Genomic DNA, 19928 nt, shown 5'->3' on the forward strand with positions numbered 1-19928 from the left:
CTGTCAGAAGGATGTCAGGATTATATGACCAACTAAAAGGAAGCATACTTGAAGGGAAAAAAGGGGAAATAAATAGTTCAGGTAGATTTGAAGATTCAGACAGTGCTTTAAACACAGTGGGTATAAATGTTCAGCTCTAAAATCTTATGAATGTGGTGCATATGTGCTGGATTGAAACAGGCTTAGGGCTATCTAATTACATTATCTAATACTCACAGTTGATTTCAAGTGTGCTTCATTGAGGAAGAATATCTTTAGTTTTGAGAGTTGCTCTGTCATCCCAAAAGGTCAAAGCACAGTACAATATTAAGAGTTTAAAGGAAATTCAGACATTAGTATGAAAGAGTTTGGAGACATGGGTTTGTGAGGAGCCACTGAGTAATCTAGGCACCCTTAGCCAGGAAAAGGTGAGAGCGATAAATACTCACTCTTGGAATTAGATATATTGGGACTTACCATGTGCAGGGGTGGGCCTTTTCTAAAACATCCCAATGGACAGAACGAAGCCCAAATCGAACTCTGCAGATGTGAACTTTAAGAAACAAAGGGAAAATATTACTAACGATGTTAACACAGAAGGATCATTGTGTTTCCACCTACCTTGGAGTGGTTCCCAATCTTGTTCCACAGACTTCAACTGCTTGACTTGTTTAATTATATCACACCCATAAAAATGAAACTCAAGTTCTGCATCATGTGTTGATCTCATAGACTGGTCTACATTTCTGGGATTTCTGATAGAAATAGTGATTTATATCTCAACCTTCCAAATCTGCAAGGATTCCCCAAACAAAGCAAATCATTTCTGTATTTGAAAAGAACTATTTGTTCAACCACATGTGCAATACAGGAAGTTGAAAATTAGCCAACCCAATGACTCCATGCCCTTGATATGGGTGCACTGTTTATAGGGTGAATTAGCCATGGTAAAATATTGAGAAGGTCATGATTTTTATTTTTTATTTTATTTTATTTTTTTTTTTTTGGAGTACTGGAGATTGAACCCAGGGCCTTGTGCTTGTGAGGCAAACACTCTACCAACTGAGCTATCTCCCCAGTCCAGGTCATGATTTTTATAACTGAGAAAAGTCCATGGAAGTTGCTTTTTACAGTTCAGACTAAATATTGCTCCAGGTTTCATGTATAAAAATGATAGAGTTATTTCTGCTTGTGAACCCAAACTCTGGTATAATCTTCAATCCTTATTACATGTGTTTATAGAATAGTATTTCATTTCCAACATCAAAAGTTGCTTTTTGTTAATTGGAATTCTTAAAAAACTGTTTTTAGTTGTAGATGAACACAGTACCTTTATTTATTTTTATGTGGTACTGCAGATTGAACCCAGTGCCTCATATATACAATGTTTTATATGTAGTTTATATATATAATTTCTCTGTATACAAGAGAAATTATAATATATATATAATTTCTATGGTTTTAGTTAATGCACATTTTACTGGTCTGAATTTCTGGGAAATATAATATTTTCATTTTTAAAATATATAATAAATATATATTCAATAAATCTATGATATATATAGTAAAATGTATATTATATATATATATATAGAGAGAGAGAGAGAGAGACTGGCAGAAAGATAAATAGACATATGGAGTGAAATGAAGTACTACACCATCATAAACAAGATGATAATTTTCTGAAAATTAAAAGACTGCCTAGCATTTTTCCTCAGAGGTGAAATTGTTTAGATACTAGAGTTTTTTTCAGATGGCCAAAGGGTAACAACAGCACTGAGAAACATGTGTCAATGTTACTAGAGAACATGGATCAGTTTCTGATGACCAAAGGAGATTCTAAGCAACTTTGATTACAGGATGTTTCTAGGAATAGTGAAACTAAAATATCCATAGAGAACTGCTCAGTACCAATGAAACTTCAAGAATGCTTATCTGCCCTCTTCCCTGTCTGGATTAAAAACAAGGAATATTTGGTGAAACCTGCTGCGAGGATCCCCACTGGCAGGCGTGCTTAGCCACCTTGGCTCTGCGATGTCCTGAGACATGCTCCTCTGCTTTCCAAATTGTTAGAAAACTTGTTTGTAGAAGAAGAAATCATGTCCTTCTCAGGATGCATTGAGCGATTCTTTGTGTGCATTCTCTTGGGGGCAGATATATTCATATTGGCAGTGATGTGTTAGGAGTGGTTTGTAGCAGTTTCTAACCCTCCTTTCCACACAGTTGCAATGTTCTAAAGCTCTCACCTTTCTATCTACTGTGACATACTCTAGGGCTTTCATCAGTTCCTTAATATCCATGTACTTTTGGTTGACTTTGTCTTGGTGCAACTATGTTGACATATAACTTTGTGAGCATAGTCCTGTTGATGCTTTTCCTGCTCTGTCCCCTACCTAATGCAGAACAGTACTTTTGCATTTGCCTTTTCTAATGAAATATGCAGGCTTTTGATCATTGTGTGTCCCTTGTTTCATTTTGATCATGAAAATGCCTTCAACTGGGGGTGCTACAAACCTCCTCTACGTGAGTCTCTATCATACTGTCATTGCTATGTTCATGGCACAGTCCTTTTCTTTGCTGTGTTCTTACTTCTAAAATGCAATGACTTGTTGTCAAAGTGGTCTGTCTATCATAGAGTGGTCATCCCATGCTCTGCCCACCATCTATAGCCTCAGGAGTAAGATGTGAATTGAGGCATCCGGAAGATTACCAAAACCCATTGTTACATCATAACTTTAGTGATACCAATTACTTCTGAGACTAGTAGTGCTATTGTTCAACAACAAATCAGCACATGAATCTGCAACAAATCTCCAAGCAGGATCCTGATGTCTGTTCACCCTACTCTTTAGTACAGTGACTTTCAAAAACTAAAATTATCTTGCTTAAAATCTCAGAAGATTTATATCAAATATTTGATTTAGGTGTCATATTAAAGGTTTCTGTTTTACTATACCATGTCATTGTCAGGCCAATATTAAGTTCAATTTAAATCTTGGGAAATATTACTTTTGGGGGGTGTTGTCAAAAATTATAATTTGCATAAGGACATGTGCCACAGAGTGTAAAACTAGTAAGCAAAGAACTGCTTATTATAAAAGATGAAACCTCTAAAATTATTCACATTTAGTTCCACATGCGTTGCTGGCATCGAATGTTTTGGAGGCAAACAAAAACAAAATCTTACCTATCTTTAAAATTTCAGATTTTTAAGTACTCAAATTTTATTTGGAATTTTATGTATTTATTTTTGTTCTGTTTAGTTATAAATTCCAGTAGAGTCTATATGGTCCATATGTATACAAAGAGTATATTTTATTCTAACTAAGTATTCCAGTATTGTGGATGTACAAGATGTTGACATTCACTGTGGCATATTTATATATGAACACAGGGAAGTTATGTCAGATTCATCCTACTGTCTTTCCTAATTCTATCCCCTTTCCCTTCTCTTCATTCCACTTTGTCTAATCCACTGAACTTCTATTCTCCCCCCTCTCCAATCATGTTGTGTGTTTGCATACACATATCAGAGAGAACATTCGATCTTTGGTTTTATGGGATTGGTTTATTTTACTTAGCATGATAGTCTCCAGATGTATCCATTTACCAGCAAATGCCATAAAGGCATTCTTCTTTATGGATAAATTATATTCAATTGTGTATACATACACCACATTTTCTTTATGCATTCATCTATTGGACACCTGGGTTGGTTTAGTAGTTTACCTATTATGAATGGAGCTGCTATGAACATTGATGTGGCTGTGTCACTGTAGTATGCTGATTTTAGCATCTTTGCATATACATACAAAGGAGTGGTATAACTGGATCAGATGGTGGTTTTATTCCCAGTTTTTTGAGGAATCTCTATCCTGCTTCCCAGAGTGGTTGCAACAATTTGCAGTCCCCCCAGAAATGTATAAGCATTCTTTTTTTTTATTTTTCAAATCCTCACCAACATTTATTTTTACTTGTATCTTGGTAACTACCATTCTGACTGGCATTGTAAATCATGATTTTTCTCTACATTCTAGCATAAGAAAATGTAGCATGTTTTATAAATATACATCTGTCACCTAATTTTGCCATTCATGTCAATGTGGTTGTGCATCAATTTTCCATCATTTTTGAAAATTTGACTAGAATAATTTTAGATGCATTTTCATTTGTGAAAAAATGTAGTGGTCTCAATTATTTTTCACCCCATTTATTTCATAATCTTCAAGTGAAACAAGAATTTGAGGTAATACACACACATTATTCAATCATCAGCTACTTTTAGATGAAAAATGTAATATGCATTCTTTAACTACTAGATCAATGACCGAGGTAGTTCTGTTGATATGAATTGAACTGCTTTGGCCTGAGAAGGAGCTGACTCGCTCAGATCACCTTCAACTTAAGTCTGACTGTCATCTTCCCTGGACCATTTACCTACTTGTATTTGTTCATAGTAAAAGTTACAATAAACTTTGCCAATATAAAATACTACAAGTTGCTGATTGAATCACCAGTGGTAAATTTTATGAGTCTGAACAAATAACATGGTTAAGTAAAAAAAAAATCAAGTGGAGAGAAAGCAATCTCCCTCTTATAGAAATAGAAAGTTATATGTCAGGGTACTTGTAGGAGTGAGAAATTAGACTCAAAATCTCCAAATTCATGAAAATTAGTATAACTCAACACATTCTTTCTTGATAGTGCCAGATGACTTAGTATGGATAAAAGATAACCCATGAATGTAACTTGATTTACTGAAGTTTAATATTATTTTTTTAGTTCACTTGATTGCCTTCAATTAACAGCTCATTGAGATAAAATATAAGAACTTCTCTTGTCTTTGTTTCTTGACCACCATGTAGCATAGAGAACAGGGAACATACCCATACATCTTAGGTTCACTCTAACCTATTAGGAGATACCTGTTTTCCCTAATATTTCTTTGTTCTACCAAATAAAACTTGAAAAAAATCTTCCTATAACACTATCTCAAAACACATGCCTTAAACAACTTACCATTTAGATATATTCAACACTTATTGAATACTGCAATATTTTTAAAAAATCACCACAGATTTTAATTTTCAGTCAACCATGGATTGCAATTTAATTTCCAGTGTATTAGATTACAAAATGCATAGGTGAGTGTACATATTTTATTAAAGATTTTTGAAATTTTTATGTGTAATTGTGTACAATTTTACAAATTTATAGAGTAGTGTTTTTCAATAAACATGTATTTAACATAGTGGTCAAATTCATGCATTTAAAGTATTTGCCACCTCAAACATTTGTATAACATTAATCTTTACATTTTTATGTTTTTTTGTGTGTAAAAAGTCATGTCTTCTGATGATGATACATTTATCTACTTATATAGCATCTCCCTCTGTATCATTTGTTTAAATGTATGTATGTATTACCAGCTATACCTCTTAAAATTTATAAGTGATCAAATATGAAAAAAGATAATAATATCTCATTATAATTTCAAAATTATTTGATGTTTCACTAAAACATAGTTTTAGTTTTCATGTGAATATCCTTTATCAAATCGAGGCACTTCTTATCTTTTCGACTGAAGAATTTTCCACATGGATTGCTGTTATATTTTTAAAGGAATAGTTTCTGAAAATATTAATATCACATGTCTTTACAATCTCAATCTGTTTGGATTTAGTGGTGTGTAAGTTAACACTAATTGATAATTATTGTTGTCATGGAAAATTTATTGAAATTCCAAGAAGGTATGGACCACATGTTCTTGAGACTGAGTGTACTAGATTTATTATCCAAGTCTACTTTCATATTTTATTTCATTAGCATCCTTTTCACTGGGGATGAATCTACTTCTTAAACAAATATTTTCTTCCTTTTGAAAATTGCTTGCTATTGTTCTAATATTTTGTATCAATAATACTGGGTCCATTTAAATTTTCTTATAATGTAAATCATACTTCCTGCATCATATTTCTTCTTTTTGAAGGGAGGAGGGGTAGGCCTGGGATTGAACACAGGGGCACCTGACCACTGAGCCACATCCCCAGTCCTATTTTGTATTTTATTTAGAGACAGGATCTCACTGAGTTGCTTAGCACCTCGCTTTTGCTGAGGTTGACTTTGAACTCTTGATACTCCTGCCTTAGCCTCCTGAACTGTTGGATTATAGGTGTGAGTCACCATACCCGGCTACATTTTTATATATATATATATATATATATATATATATATATATATATATATGTATATTTTAGTACACTGTCATTTATTTATTTATTTACTTATTTTCTATATTTGCTGTGGGAATGAAAATGACACATAGTATAATCAAGTCCATTTTCTATTAGTTGCGTGACATCTTTCTTCAAGGGCAATCTACCACTGACCTACAGTGAGGTTTTCATCTTTCATTTTGAAACAGGGTCTCCCTAAGTTACCAGGACTTGACTCCAAGGAGCAATCCTCATCCCTCTGCCTCCAGAGTCAGTTATATGGATGTGAGCCACCTCGACAGATGGCATCTTTCTTTTAAATAAATCTTATCATCAATTATACAGAATCTCATTGAGATATTTCTACATTTTAACTTGATCAGAGGACATGTAATCCATAGTTTAGATCTGTACTTCCCATCTGTTTATGTGATACATATCCTACTTCTTTATTAATACAGCCAGTGAGTGGGTTTTGGAATCTAAAAGCATGCTCATAGTTTATTTAAATGATGAATTAAAGCTCTAAGAAAACCACATATTGGATGATGAAAAGAAGTTAAAGCCATATACCCAGATTCCCTAACCAAAACCTGCATATCATTCATGAAAAATTGTGCCGTTGAAACTTATCTATAAAAGCAAAATTCACTGTGGTATATTCATGGGTGGACATAGCATAATAATTTCAAAAGTAGAACTTGTATGATTGCTGTTGTGCCCACATAAGTTTCACCTACCTTTGTTCTTTTAGTTTTGGTTTATATACCATGCAAACAATATGTTAAATAAAAAGAAAAGTAAAAATAAATATAAAATGCAGTTTTTTCTTGAGGATTGATTTTAAAGTAATCCTTTGTTTAAACTTCAGCTGAGCTATCTCCCCAGCCCCCTTTGTTTAAACTTTAATGGTGGTTCTCATTGATGTAATCTCTGCCATGGCTTCAATTGAAATACAGACCAAATGTATTGGTGTTGGTCTGGCATTCAAGCATCCAAATCAATATTTAATCTTTCCTAGCCACAGTCTTTAAAAAATTCACACTTGTTAAAGAAAACTTTTTTTGATGCTTAATTTTAGCATGCCTATACTGGATAATACAAATTACTTGCACCAGATGATTCAATTTGTACAATTAATATTTGCATGTTTTATTTCAAAATGCTTATAAATATGTGCGTTTCTCAAGGTGCCATGGTCAGTCACCAGTCTCATGGTGTTTTAATGTGTCAATCTGTGGAATCGCTGTTTTTCTTCACTGCCTTGATTCTAGGAAGTATTTTATGAATTATGCTAACTCTTTTTGAAATGTCAGTGCTACAGCTTTAGGCATATGCTGAGAAAAAGAAAGATCTGCAGCACAATTCTGACTCCAAACCTCTCACAGTTCTTTGATTCTCCGGTGAAGGCATAGTAGGGATCACATTGGATCTGTGGAGTGGAGTATAAAAAGATGTATAATACATTTTTTAGTATGTTTCCTTTTAATTAAATACACAAATATTCCACAAACGATAGAGGAAACACACATGAACTGTAACTATATTGAAATTAAAAGAGAAGATATGGCTGTGCTTTTCCTGTTTTTTTTTCCCTATTATTTTTAGAAGAACAATCAATATAGAGAGGTAAGTTGGTTTATTTAATGTGAAGATCAACATATAACTGATTTAGACAACTTATCTTCTAACTAATAGAAGAGGAACTACCTCTAATTATTTTTCATGTAGTTCATGACAACAAGCTGTCATGGATTCTCCAGGGTCTGGGTCCCCAAAGTTGAGTAGTTAGATACAAAACAAGCAATTTGGTCATGGAAAACAAATCCAGTGATTGTTTCTTTATCAAAGGCATTTCTATGCTCCTTTAAATAATGTTTAACTGTTGGATAAAAGTCAGGAGTTGGATCCTTTACTGAATTTTATTTTGCATGACTCACTCATTGCTTTTAAAGGAATGCAAAAATTTAGAGAAATTTTTGTAATTTAGAGGATGATTGTGCATCAGCTCATTAACATTAGCAAGGAAGCCAGCAATTTAAAAGCATATATCAAGAAAGTCTGGGGTTTGGTGAGTTGCTTCTATACTGGGCCTGTTTTATTCTTCTTGTATGGGATATTTTAAAATGAAGAAAAAAATTGTGATAAGAAAAACTGTGTGACTTGAGGGAGAGGAAAGTCTACAAAGTTCAGCTATAAAAGGTGCAGAAATCTACTCTCATTGTTCCAAGCACCATTTTACTGATTTTGAAACTATGTCCTTTAACGTGTGAGATATGTGAGAGGTTTTTAATGAAATATGAAAAGTAAACTTTGTCCTTTACATTAATGAATTCAGGAAAAAGAAAGTACCATGCACAAACATGAATATGCAGATAAAACAGCAAAATGTGCCAAGTATTTAATAAATAGTGTAATAACACACATGCAAAATAAATAAGAGCCAGAAATATTTGTGATATTTTGATAACTCTTAAATTGAGCCAGAAAACAAAACAAACAAAAGAAAAAATCAAAATAGTGATGTTTGGATAACCAGAAATGTTTTCTTGGGAAAGCAACTTAGGGATCTTGTCATTGCAGGAGGACATACTATAAAATACTAGAGGAAAAATTGGGGCCATTTTTGAGGGTTAAAGGAAATAACTATTTTTTTAGAGTAAAATTTTCAAACAATAATATGTTTTGAGCATTATATTTAGTGACAAATTAATATATTTAATACTTCCTGAGGATATCATAGAGACCCACATAGAACTGTGTCGATTTCATGCTTTTGAGATGAAAAGCTGTCAATTACAACTAAGTTGTTGGGTTCAAGGTTAAAGTATAGCTGGGATGGATTTTCATGGGTAACAAATACCCTTGTAGCTAAATGACAGATGTTCACAGAAGTGAATAAGGAGAAACACTTCCAAATTTCTCTGCTTTTCACTTTTTCCTGACTGAATTTACTGTAGACACAATATGAAATCATGAATGAAAGAGCAGAAAGTACTGGACATTGATTAGGAATTTTGGGAAATTAAGATTAATACATGATTGAGGAACTAGTGGATAGTTGAGGTCCAAACTGGACATCAATTCAGTTACGACTAAGGACTACAGAATGTAAATTCTCAAAAACACTTATTTTTTCATATCTAATGCCCTAGACATAAGGGTAATTAATATATATGATCCCAGGAATCCTTCAAGTACTTAGCTTAATTAGCTGAAGGAACACCTAACTGTTTTCACAGAATTATCACCATGGTGTTAGTTTAGCAATGATGGTGCCCATTGTTTTTATGAACCTGATCATTTATAAACAAATAAATACACAGTGCACACCTTGCACTCAAAACAACTGTAAGATGACAACCTTTATGTCACCCATGCTTATTTATGCCCCTGTACTTATTAAACTAAATCACATGATTTAGACAATATAGGTATTCTTCCAAGTAGAAATGACACAACATTTTGAAAAGGTTTCACACATTTTCAAAATCATACTTGGGTGTAGAACACCAGAATGATCACTGATGATCAGTAAGAACAAGGGAAACTGAAATTATAGTGAAGGATTCTGGATAGACAGAGAGTATCAAATTAAGGCAAGATGGGTGTCAAGTATACCTTCAGGTATAATGGAAGGTCATGCAGGCAGCAATAGGAGACCAGAGGACATTCACAAGGCACTAAATATAATTATAATGCATGGTCCTCAATTTTGACCTCAAAATTCAAAGTGCATAAGCTTGGGGTTTGTGATGTACCTGTAAATTATTGAATAATTGTACTGTTGCAATGAATTGAGTTCATTTCACATAATTAACCACAAGTAATTCTAAGTTGTTAGGTACATAGCAAATAACAGCAGTTTTCTGACTTCAATTCACCCAGACTTGAGTAGAATGCTTCATGCTGACACCTGTTCAGAAAGGTTAATGATGCACTGAGAGTACTGAGTAAACTCTATGACCAATTTTTTTTAATCATTGTGAAATATAAATGAAAGAAAAGCATAAACAAATGTAAATGTATCCTGAGGAATTAGCAGAAAGACCAATTAAAACATATGGAAAGTCTCTACTATGAAAAAGATTGAATCGACTTTTTTTCTCCTTTTTGAATTCGCTAGACTGAAACAGTTATTAGAGTCTAAAAACAGAAATGTCATTGATAATGACACCTTAAGATAAATATTTAAATAGAGAATTGACTATAATGATTAGGCACATGGTTGTTTTCAATTATAAGGTTTTGAAGAAGGATCGCTAGATGTGAGTTCAAGAGTTTCTATGTAAGGAAAGGACAAAAGTAATATTGCTAAGGACATCTGCACAAAATATGCAAAAATAATTAGGATTTTTCTGCTTTTAAACTGATCCACATCTTATTCTGATCTTGGCATACAAATATTTGGAAAGGTCACTTAATTTACCTAAAGTCAGCTTTTCACAAGTTTCCTTGCTATCTTAGCAGATTGTGTCTCCAAGTCTTCACGTGTATAATTGTAGTGAAACAAATGTAATTTCTATGACTAAACATAAAGACGAGCCTTTTGTGTTAACACATGAAATAAAATGAATATGGTTGACCAAGGTCCACCAGATGTTGTGTGCAATGGATGTTGTGGTGGTAGAGTTGATGATATGCTGGGATGAGTAGCAGCAGATCCAATGTAATAACTGAGGTTCTCAGCTATTACAGACTGGTAAAATAATTGTCAGAGTTCAGATAAGCACAAGGTAGCTCCATCATATTTTTTGGGTCTCCACAATCATCTAAAAACTGAACCTTTATTTAGATTGTATCATGAAATATCAAATATTCAGACACCTACAGATCACAATATTGTTTCTATTTTTCAATCTTTTTATGTCATTTTTCCATGACTACCACAACAAAGTTGTGGAAAAAAAGAACTTTTTGGTTCTGTTTTCTTTTGTATGAGAAACTGATTTTTAGTGGTACCTTTTTTTGTAGTTTGTAGTTGATGATAAATAGTGGATGTTTATAACTGTTTTATAGGTTATATACTAAAAGCAGACTGTGTAAGTTAAATGAAAAATGTGAAAATGTTAAGAATATATTCAGATGTTTCCTTAGGATATTACTTGATAGATTGAATTCATGATCTTATAAAAGATAATATGCTGGTGATATTTCTTCTGAACATAGCTATCAGTAGAATTTGTTTATATGCAGAGCTGAGGGTGGAACCCAGAGCCTCACAGGTACCAGGGAAGTATTCCCACTAAGCCACTTGTCAAGTCAACCAGTGGAATGTTCTGTTTTGTTTTTTTGTTCAGACCATTTAAAGATGCTCTTGGATGTTTTATGAACCTTTGATAATAGAATATGCCTTGAAGAAGTAAAATTTCAATGGATCAATATATAGCTGTGAATGTCTGGAAAATACATTTCATACTAAGTTTTACTATTGTGGTTTATTTGTTTTAACTGTTGTTTGTTTCAGAAATGAGGTCTTGCTATCTTGCCAAGGTAGGTCCTGAAATCATGAGCTTTAGTGATTCTCCTCCCAAACACCTCAGTTTGTCTGAGTATTCCTCTGTGATTGCTTACAAGTAAGTTTTTATTTTTTAAATCATACTTCTTCTTCTAAAAGGTTGTGCCCTTCCATCACCTGATAACTGGTACAATCTGCCCAATGATTCCCTGAGTTTGCTCTACCTTTTTTCTTTTACATAATTATATTTATATTTATCATGAACATTCAAAGTATCACATTCATTTACAAATACTTTGTAGGAAATAATTGTAGGAAATAATAATGTTGATGGGTACTACTGTGTTTTGTAGAAAACTACAATGCTGAAGGATAAAACTGATTTTCTGTTATAAAAAGTCAATGAGCATTCTAATAAGAATCACCAGTGAGGCAGAACCACTCATGGGGGTGAACTGACCACATTTGTTTACACTGGTTTATACTGAGCATCTACAGAGCTTCTTCCTCCCTGAATTCTCAAGTTCTGATGCTCAATTTTATTCTCTTTCTCTCCCTCTCTCTACATCTTCACAAAGGATCATGGTACACGTGGTACATGACACAGGAAACCAGAGCTCTGTGTCCACATTCATCCTGGTGAGATTCTCAGAATTCCCACACCTCCAGGCACCCCTCTTCCTGCTGTTCCTCACCACCTACACAGTCACTCTTGTGGGGAACTTGGGCATAATTGTGATCATAAGGATCAATCCCAAGCTTCAAACACCCATGTAATTTTTCCTCAGCCACTTCTCATTTCTGGATATTTGCTACTCCAGTGTATTTATGCCCAAGATGTTAGAGATCTTGGTTGTGGAAGACAGAACAATCTCTTTCAATGGATTCATGACACAGTTTTTCTTTATTTGTATGTTTGTGATTACAGAAATGTTCATGTTGGCAGTGATGGCCTATGACGGGTTTGTGGCCGTGTGTAACCCCTTACTCTACACAGTTGCTATGTCTCACAAGCTCTGTGCCTTCTTAGAGGCTGGAACTTACACATGGGGTGGCCTCTGCTCCTTAATGATCACAAATTCCCTTGTGCAACTATCCTACTGTGGATCAGGCCTCATGAACCACTTTGGCTGTGAGTACTCTGCCATCATCTCCGTTTCCTGCTCTGATTCCTCCTTCAGCCAGATGGCATGTTTAGCCATTTCTATATTTAGTGAGGCATGTAGCCTCCTGATCACCCTTGCCTCCTATGTCTTCATTGTTGTCATTGTCATCAGGATGCCTTCCAAGGGTGGTCTCCGCAAAACTTTCTCCACCTGTACCTCTCACCTGACTGCCATCAGCATCTTCCATGGATCATCCTCCTTCTCTACTGTGGGCCCCACTCCAGAAACTCCTGGCTCCTGGTTAAAGTGGCGACTGCACTTTCTGCAGTCATGATCCCCATGCTGAATCCCCTGATCTACAGCCTCAGGAACAAAGATGTCAAAGAGACACTGAGGAGGCTGATAAACTCCAAACTGCATTCTCATCCAGTATAATTTTTAAAAAGCTTATTTATGTCCTAACCTTATTATTTTTTTCATATACTTATTGATGATACTTTAACTTGAAGATAATACATGGTTATAATTTAGGTCAATTGAATATTAAATATAGAGTGGTTTTCAGTGTGAAAATTGAGCTACTATTTTCTCTGTTTTCACACCAATAGAATGCACTCATCTCTACGTCATCTGAAGATATTCTGAACAGTTATGCTTCATCATTTCCTCACTGAACACTAGGGAAGGAAAAATGAAGATATATTTATTTTGGTGTTTGCACCTTATGTCATGGCATAACTTTAAGCTGTTCTTAAAATAAAGAACAAACAGATTATAAAAGTCCTCAATTGGAGGCATGCTCCAAACCTTGAAACTCACACTTTTGACTCAAGTTTTACAAAACATGACTTTTCATTTCCTCTTATACTATTTCAACTAAACTAGGAACCCCTGGTTTATATTATGAAATGATTATCTGATTTAAGCCAACATGTAGAAAATATTAGATAGTATCTATGTGTCACTCATTTTTCTCAAGTATAAATGTAATGTATAATGTAATATATTGAGGTTCAATAAATGTTGAGGTATTGATATCAAGAAATAAGTCCAATTCACTTTTTTTTGGTTATTATTATTTTTTTTATTTTTAGATATACATGACCATAGAGTGTATTTTGACATACTACACACTCATGGAGCATAACTTATTCTAATTAGGATCCCATTCTTGTGGTTGTACATGATGTGGGGTTTCATTGGTCATTATTCATATATGAACATAGGAAAGTTATATCTGAGTCATTTTCCTGTCTTTCCCAATTGACTGTTTTTTATCCATTTAATCACTGAACACTGATGGCCAAACAATATCTATGGGGTTTCTACAAAGATGCATAGGACTAACCAGAGAGGTTCCTTACCTCAGGCTTATGATGAAGTTAAAAGGATTTGCAGAAATGGTTAAAAAGTCTCTCTCTTTAAAGAAAACCCCAATATCTATGGGGTTTCTACAAAGATGCATAGGACTAACCAGAGAGGTTCCTTACCTCAGGCTTATGATGAAGTTAAAAGGATTTGCAGAAATGGTTAAAAAGTCTCTCTCTTTAAAGAAAATCTTTCTATAATCTATAAATCTATATCTATGTCTAGGTTTAGGGCTAGGCCTAGGTCTTGATATCAGTTTCCAGTTTCTGTTCTCTTAGAAATTATTGTTTTCTCCGAATTATGTGAACCTGTTCTATTTAGACCTTCTTTAAGTATTTCTTATTATTCTACTTTGGGAGGTAATATTTATTTCACACTATAAGGCCATTATTACTAAGGTAACCCTAAATCAGATTAATCCATGAGGTCATCATAGTGGTCAGAACTGGCCATGACTGATTTGTTCTCGACGGTTCTCATACAATAGACAACTATAAACTAGAAAAATAAATGAGGCAACATTGTCAGATGTTGAACAAAAAGTACTGACATGCTGCAATCTCTGAAAGAATTAAAGCTTCCCAGTAAATTCCACTTGTGTCACAACTCTCTGTACAGAGACAGCTTCCTGACAACAGCAGGAAAGAAAGAGGGCAGGTGGAGTAAGGTAGTCCTTTTATAAAAAACTGATACAGACTCTGGGGAATAATTTACATGGATATTTTTCCTCCAGTATATGGATAGATATAGATAGATTATTAGACATAAAAACTCTCTACAAAACATTATCAAGCCAAATTCAGAAATTTATGGTATTTCATTACCAACTCCTGTTTATCTCAGGAATACAAGGTTGGTTCAACAATCAAACATCAACATAAACTATTATATTTGAAGAATATTAGTTGAAACCATTATAATTAAAAACTACCTTAGTAATAAAGTCTTATTGTGTGAAATAAGCATTCCATTGCCAATTCATTTCTAATACTCATATATATTTTTTGTAATACTAAATGATATTTTTAAAAATTCTACCTTTGATTACACATTCTCACCATCAACTTATCTACTCTTTAAATATAAATGACATCCCATCTAATTAGTTATTTAAACTATGTGAAAAATGTTAACTATCACCTAGGGTAGTTTTGATTTGCATTTCTCTTATTAGTAGAGATTTTGAACATTTTTTCATATATCTGTTGATTGTTTGTAGATCTTCTGTGAAGTGTCAGTTCATGTCCTTAACCCATTTATTGACTGGGTTATTTGTATTCTTGGTGTAAACTTTTTGAGTTCTTTATATATTCTGGAAATTAGTGCTCTCTGAAGTGTGTGAAGCAAAGACTTTTTCCCACTCTGTAGACTCTCTCTTCATATTGTTGATTGTTTTCTTTGCTGATTAAAAAAAAAAAAAAAAAGCTTTGTAGTTTGAATCTACCCCAATTATTGATTCCTGCTTTTATTTCTTGTGCTTTGGGAGTCATGTTAAGGAAGTCTGATCCTAAGCCTATATGATGAAGATTTGGGCCTACTTTTTCTTCTGTTAGGTACAGGATCTCTGGTCTAATCCTGAGGTCCTTGATCCATTTTGAGTTGAGTTTTGTGCAGGGTGAGAGATAGGGGTTTGGTTTCATTTTGCTGTATATGGATTTCCAGCTTTCCCAGCACCATTTGTTGAAGAGACTTTCTTTTCTCCATTGTATGTTTTTGGCATCTTTGTCTAGTATGAGGTAACTGTATTTATGTGGGTTTGTCTCTGTGTCTTCTATTCTGTACCATTGATATGCATGTGTACTTTGGTGCCAATACCATGCGGTTTTTGTTACTATTGTCTGGTATTGTGATACCACCTGTTTTGCTCTTCCTACTAAGGATTGCTTTAGCTATTGTGGGTCTCTTATTCTTCCAAATGAATTTCAATATCACTTTCTCTATTACTTTAGGTACATCATTGGCATTGTAATTGGAATTGCATGGAATTTGTATATCATTTTTGGTAGTATGGCCATCTTGACAATATTAATTCTTCATATCCAAGAACCAATGAGATCTTTCCATCTTCTAAGGTTTTCTTTAATTTCTTTCTTTAATATTCTGTAGTTCTCATTGTAGAGGTCTTTTACCTTCATCTCACCCCAATTAGAGTGTCTAATATCAAGAATACACACAACAGTAGGTGTTGGTGAGGATGTGGGGAAAAAGGTACACTCATACATTGCTGGTAGGGTTGCAGTTTGGTGCTTCCTCTCTGGAAAGCAGTATGGAGATTCCTTAGAAAACTTGGAATGGATCCACCATTTGACCCAGCTATCCCACAACTTGGTCTACACCGAAAGGACTTAAAATCAGCATATTACAGTGACACAGCTACATCAATGTTAATAGCAGCTCAATTCACAATGGCCAGATTATCCAACCAACCTGGATGCCCTTGAGTACATGGATGGATAAAGAAACTGTGATATATATACACAATGGAATATTATTCAGTCATAAAGAAGAATAAAATTACGACAGTTGCAGGTAAGTAGATGGAGTTGGAGAATATCATGCTAAATGAAATAAGCCAATAGAAAACAAAGGCCAAACAATTTCTCTGATAAGTGGATGATGACACATAACAGGGGTGAGAGGGAGGAAAGAATGGAGGAAGGATGACATGTATAGAGGAAAATGAGGGTGGGGGAAGGAAAAATAATAGAATGAGACAAACATTTACCCTATGTACATGTATGATTACACAATGGTATGACTCTACTTTGTGTAATACCAGAGACACAATATGTTGTACCCAATTTGTGTACAATGAATCAAAATAAAATAAAAAAAAAATCTACATAGTTATTTTAGGTATATTAATATAACTATATTTTAATGTACTATGATATTTAAAGTTTTCTAATTTCAAACACAGGTTGTTTCCATGTTTTTGCTCTTATAAATAATACAGCTCCAAATATCTTCATTCATCTTTTTGCTTTTGTTAATTCCTTGTAAACCCCCCAAAATCTTGAATAAAGAATATGAGCATTGTTATCAAAAAAAAAAAGGTTAATTCTTCCTACCCAACTTCTATGTATCTGCCAATAATTCATATTGTTTATATCTACAAAATTGGGAATTTCTTCATTTTTCCATTCTCAAAATCATTATAATAATGCATTTAAATTATAGTAGTTAATATAAAATTTCCCTGCATTTCTTTTTCTTTACTTTTCATAATTAATTAATCATAGATTACCCATTGTTTTGTAAAACATACAATCTGTTTATTTCATTTTCCTAAATTGTTAGAATTATCTAAGCTTTTCCTATTTTAAAATGAAAATCAGTCCCTTTGAAAACATGGCATTTGCCTCTCTTGTATCAGTAATTAAAATTTAATACATACAGAAGTGCTTTTTTAAGGAAATATTGTGTAACTCCCAAACAGATCAGAGTAAAACTATCTCCAGTACTAAAAAAATCATTGTCTGACTATTTCTCCCCATTTGTGCATTAGCCAAAATTAAGACTTTAACAATAAAGATGCACCTGTTATAGAGATTCACTATCTAAAGATATCTCCCTCAAAATAGTAAATGATATTTCCTATTCAAAAACCTTTTAATGATATATTGCTTTTTTCATGTATCATACTTTATATACTCTCCGACTTTATAGATCACTCAAGATTTTGTATATATTTATAGTTGTACAATCTTATCCCTCTTTAGCTTTTTTTTTTTTTTTTTGTAGGGGATGGAAGGGCTTTTATTCTTTTTTCTTTTTTTTAATTATTGTTTTAATTTCTAAAGACCACATTTTGATTCATTATACACAAATGGAGTACATCTTTTCCTTTCTATGTTTGTGCATGATGTAGATTTATGCCATTCATGTACATGTACATAGAGTAATGATGTCTGTTTCATTCCGACCATTTTTCATACTCCCCTCTCTTTTCCCTCTATAAAATCTAAAGTTACTCCACTCTTCTCTCCCCTCCTACTCCCACCCCCATTATATATCATCATTCACTTATTAGAGAAAATATTCAGCCTTTGGTTTTTTTGGGATTGCCTTATTTCACTCAGCACGATATTCTCTAACTCCATCTATTCACCAGCAAATGCCAGAATTTCAATATTCTCTAAAGCTGAGTAATATTCCATTGTGTATGTATGTATGTACCTGAGTAATAACCCTAGGCAGGTTGGGTGTGGCTGGAGGAGGTGAGTCTTTGGGGACATCCCACATTTTTGTCCATGGTGAAGGAATCTCTCCTCTTTCTCTCTCTCTGCTTCCTGGATATATATATATATATACATATATATATATATCATTTTCACTATCCATTCATCTGATGATGGGCATCTAAGCTGGTTCCATAGTTTAGCTATTGTGAATTGAGCTGCTATAAACATTGATGTGGCTGCATCACTGTAGTATGTTAATTTTAAGTCTTTTGGATATAAACGAAGAAGTGGAATAACTGGGTCAAATGGTGGTTCCATTCCAAGTTTTCTGAGGAAATCTCCATGAGAATGAGATTTATAACTTACAAGTATTGTGCACATATATGTAGCTCCACTTTTTCAAAAAGATTATATTAATTTGTAATAAATAGCAATGTCTGAATATTCCAAAGTCATAATCTACTCCATCAGCTCTTAGTATTTTCAGACTTGTGGAAGTTTAATAATTTACTCATTGTAGATCATGATTAAATATTTGCAATTACTGAGGTTGGCATATTTTAATATTTCCATGGACATATTTCTTTTCCAAATTGTCTTTGTATGCCATGTTACCAACCCTTTGAATTATTTTCCATTTGCAATTGTTTTATGTGTATTGTGGATATTACTCCTTTTTCTGTTTATAACATAAAACATTTTCATATTTTGCTTTATTTTTCAATAATTAATATCCTTTGAAAAGGAGAAAGCTAAATTTTAGCTTAAAATCAAATTTAATTAAAATTAAAAATTTAACTTAGAATTAAAAAAAATTGTTTTAAATAATGGTTTTGTAATTGTTTAAGACCATACTCATCATCCTTTGAAGTTCTGGAGAATTTCTACTCTATTATATTCAAGAGTGCATTAAATTCTTTATATTTTGCCCTATGAATTTCCTCACATTCATTTTGTGGCAGATGTGAGACTTGGGTAGAGGATAAAGATATAGTCACCATCATTATTTGTTCTGTTGTCTGCATTCATCCAGCAGGTAGACAGAATAATTCCATGTGACTCGCCCTAGACAATGTGAAGTTGGTGAATGTGTTGTAAGCTACTGCACAAAAGGGGCCTTAAATGTCTCTTCCTGGTTTGATTCTTTCGTCCTGGGGTGGATGCCTTCCACCTACAGATAAGCACAACACAAAGAGTGAACATTCCTTCAACCCAGGTTCTGGAATGAGCATTTACAGGAAGCTAACCAAGGAGAGTGAACACCAGCAGAGCAGAGATGCAGTCAGCGTCAACACTGCTTAGCTCCTTCATTTTTACCCAGATGCATATTCCATTGTCACATACTGTTCACTGAATAAAATACTGTTTATGTCTTGTGCTCTAAAGATGCCAAAGAATGTCATAAAAAAGCATTTAAGTGTGTGAGTCTCAGGAGCACTCAAAACTACTGCCTCAGCAACTCTTTAAAACCATTCCATAGTCAATAATTAAGAGTCCAATTAATTATTTTTCTAGAAACTGTGGGCAACCTGATGTGGCTCTGCTGCATGCTATGTACTTTAGGAAAGCCTTGCTTCACAGCACATTGCTGCTGACTGTGGGTTTGCTCAGCCATCTC

At 33.7% G+C, this 19928-nt stretch overlaps 1 pseudogene; it reads left to right on the forward strand.

The window, feature by feature from the left end:
- Window positions 1-12234: 12234 nt before the first annotated feature.
- LOC124959347 (olfactory receptor 5D18-like) lies at window positions 12235-13193 on the forward strand (annotated as a pseudogene).
- The last annotated feature ends 6735 nt before the right edge of the window (window positions 13194-19928 follow it).

This window comes from Sciurus carolinensis, chromosome 11, assembly GCF_902686445.1.
Source record: "Sciurus carolinensis chromosome 11, mSciCar1.2, whole genome shotgun sequence".
In the NCBI taxonomy this organism is placed as follows: Eukaryota; Metazoa; Chordata; class Mammalia; order Rodentia; family Sciuridae; genus Sciurus; species Sciurus carolinensis.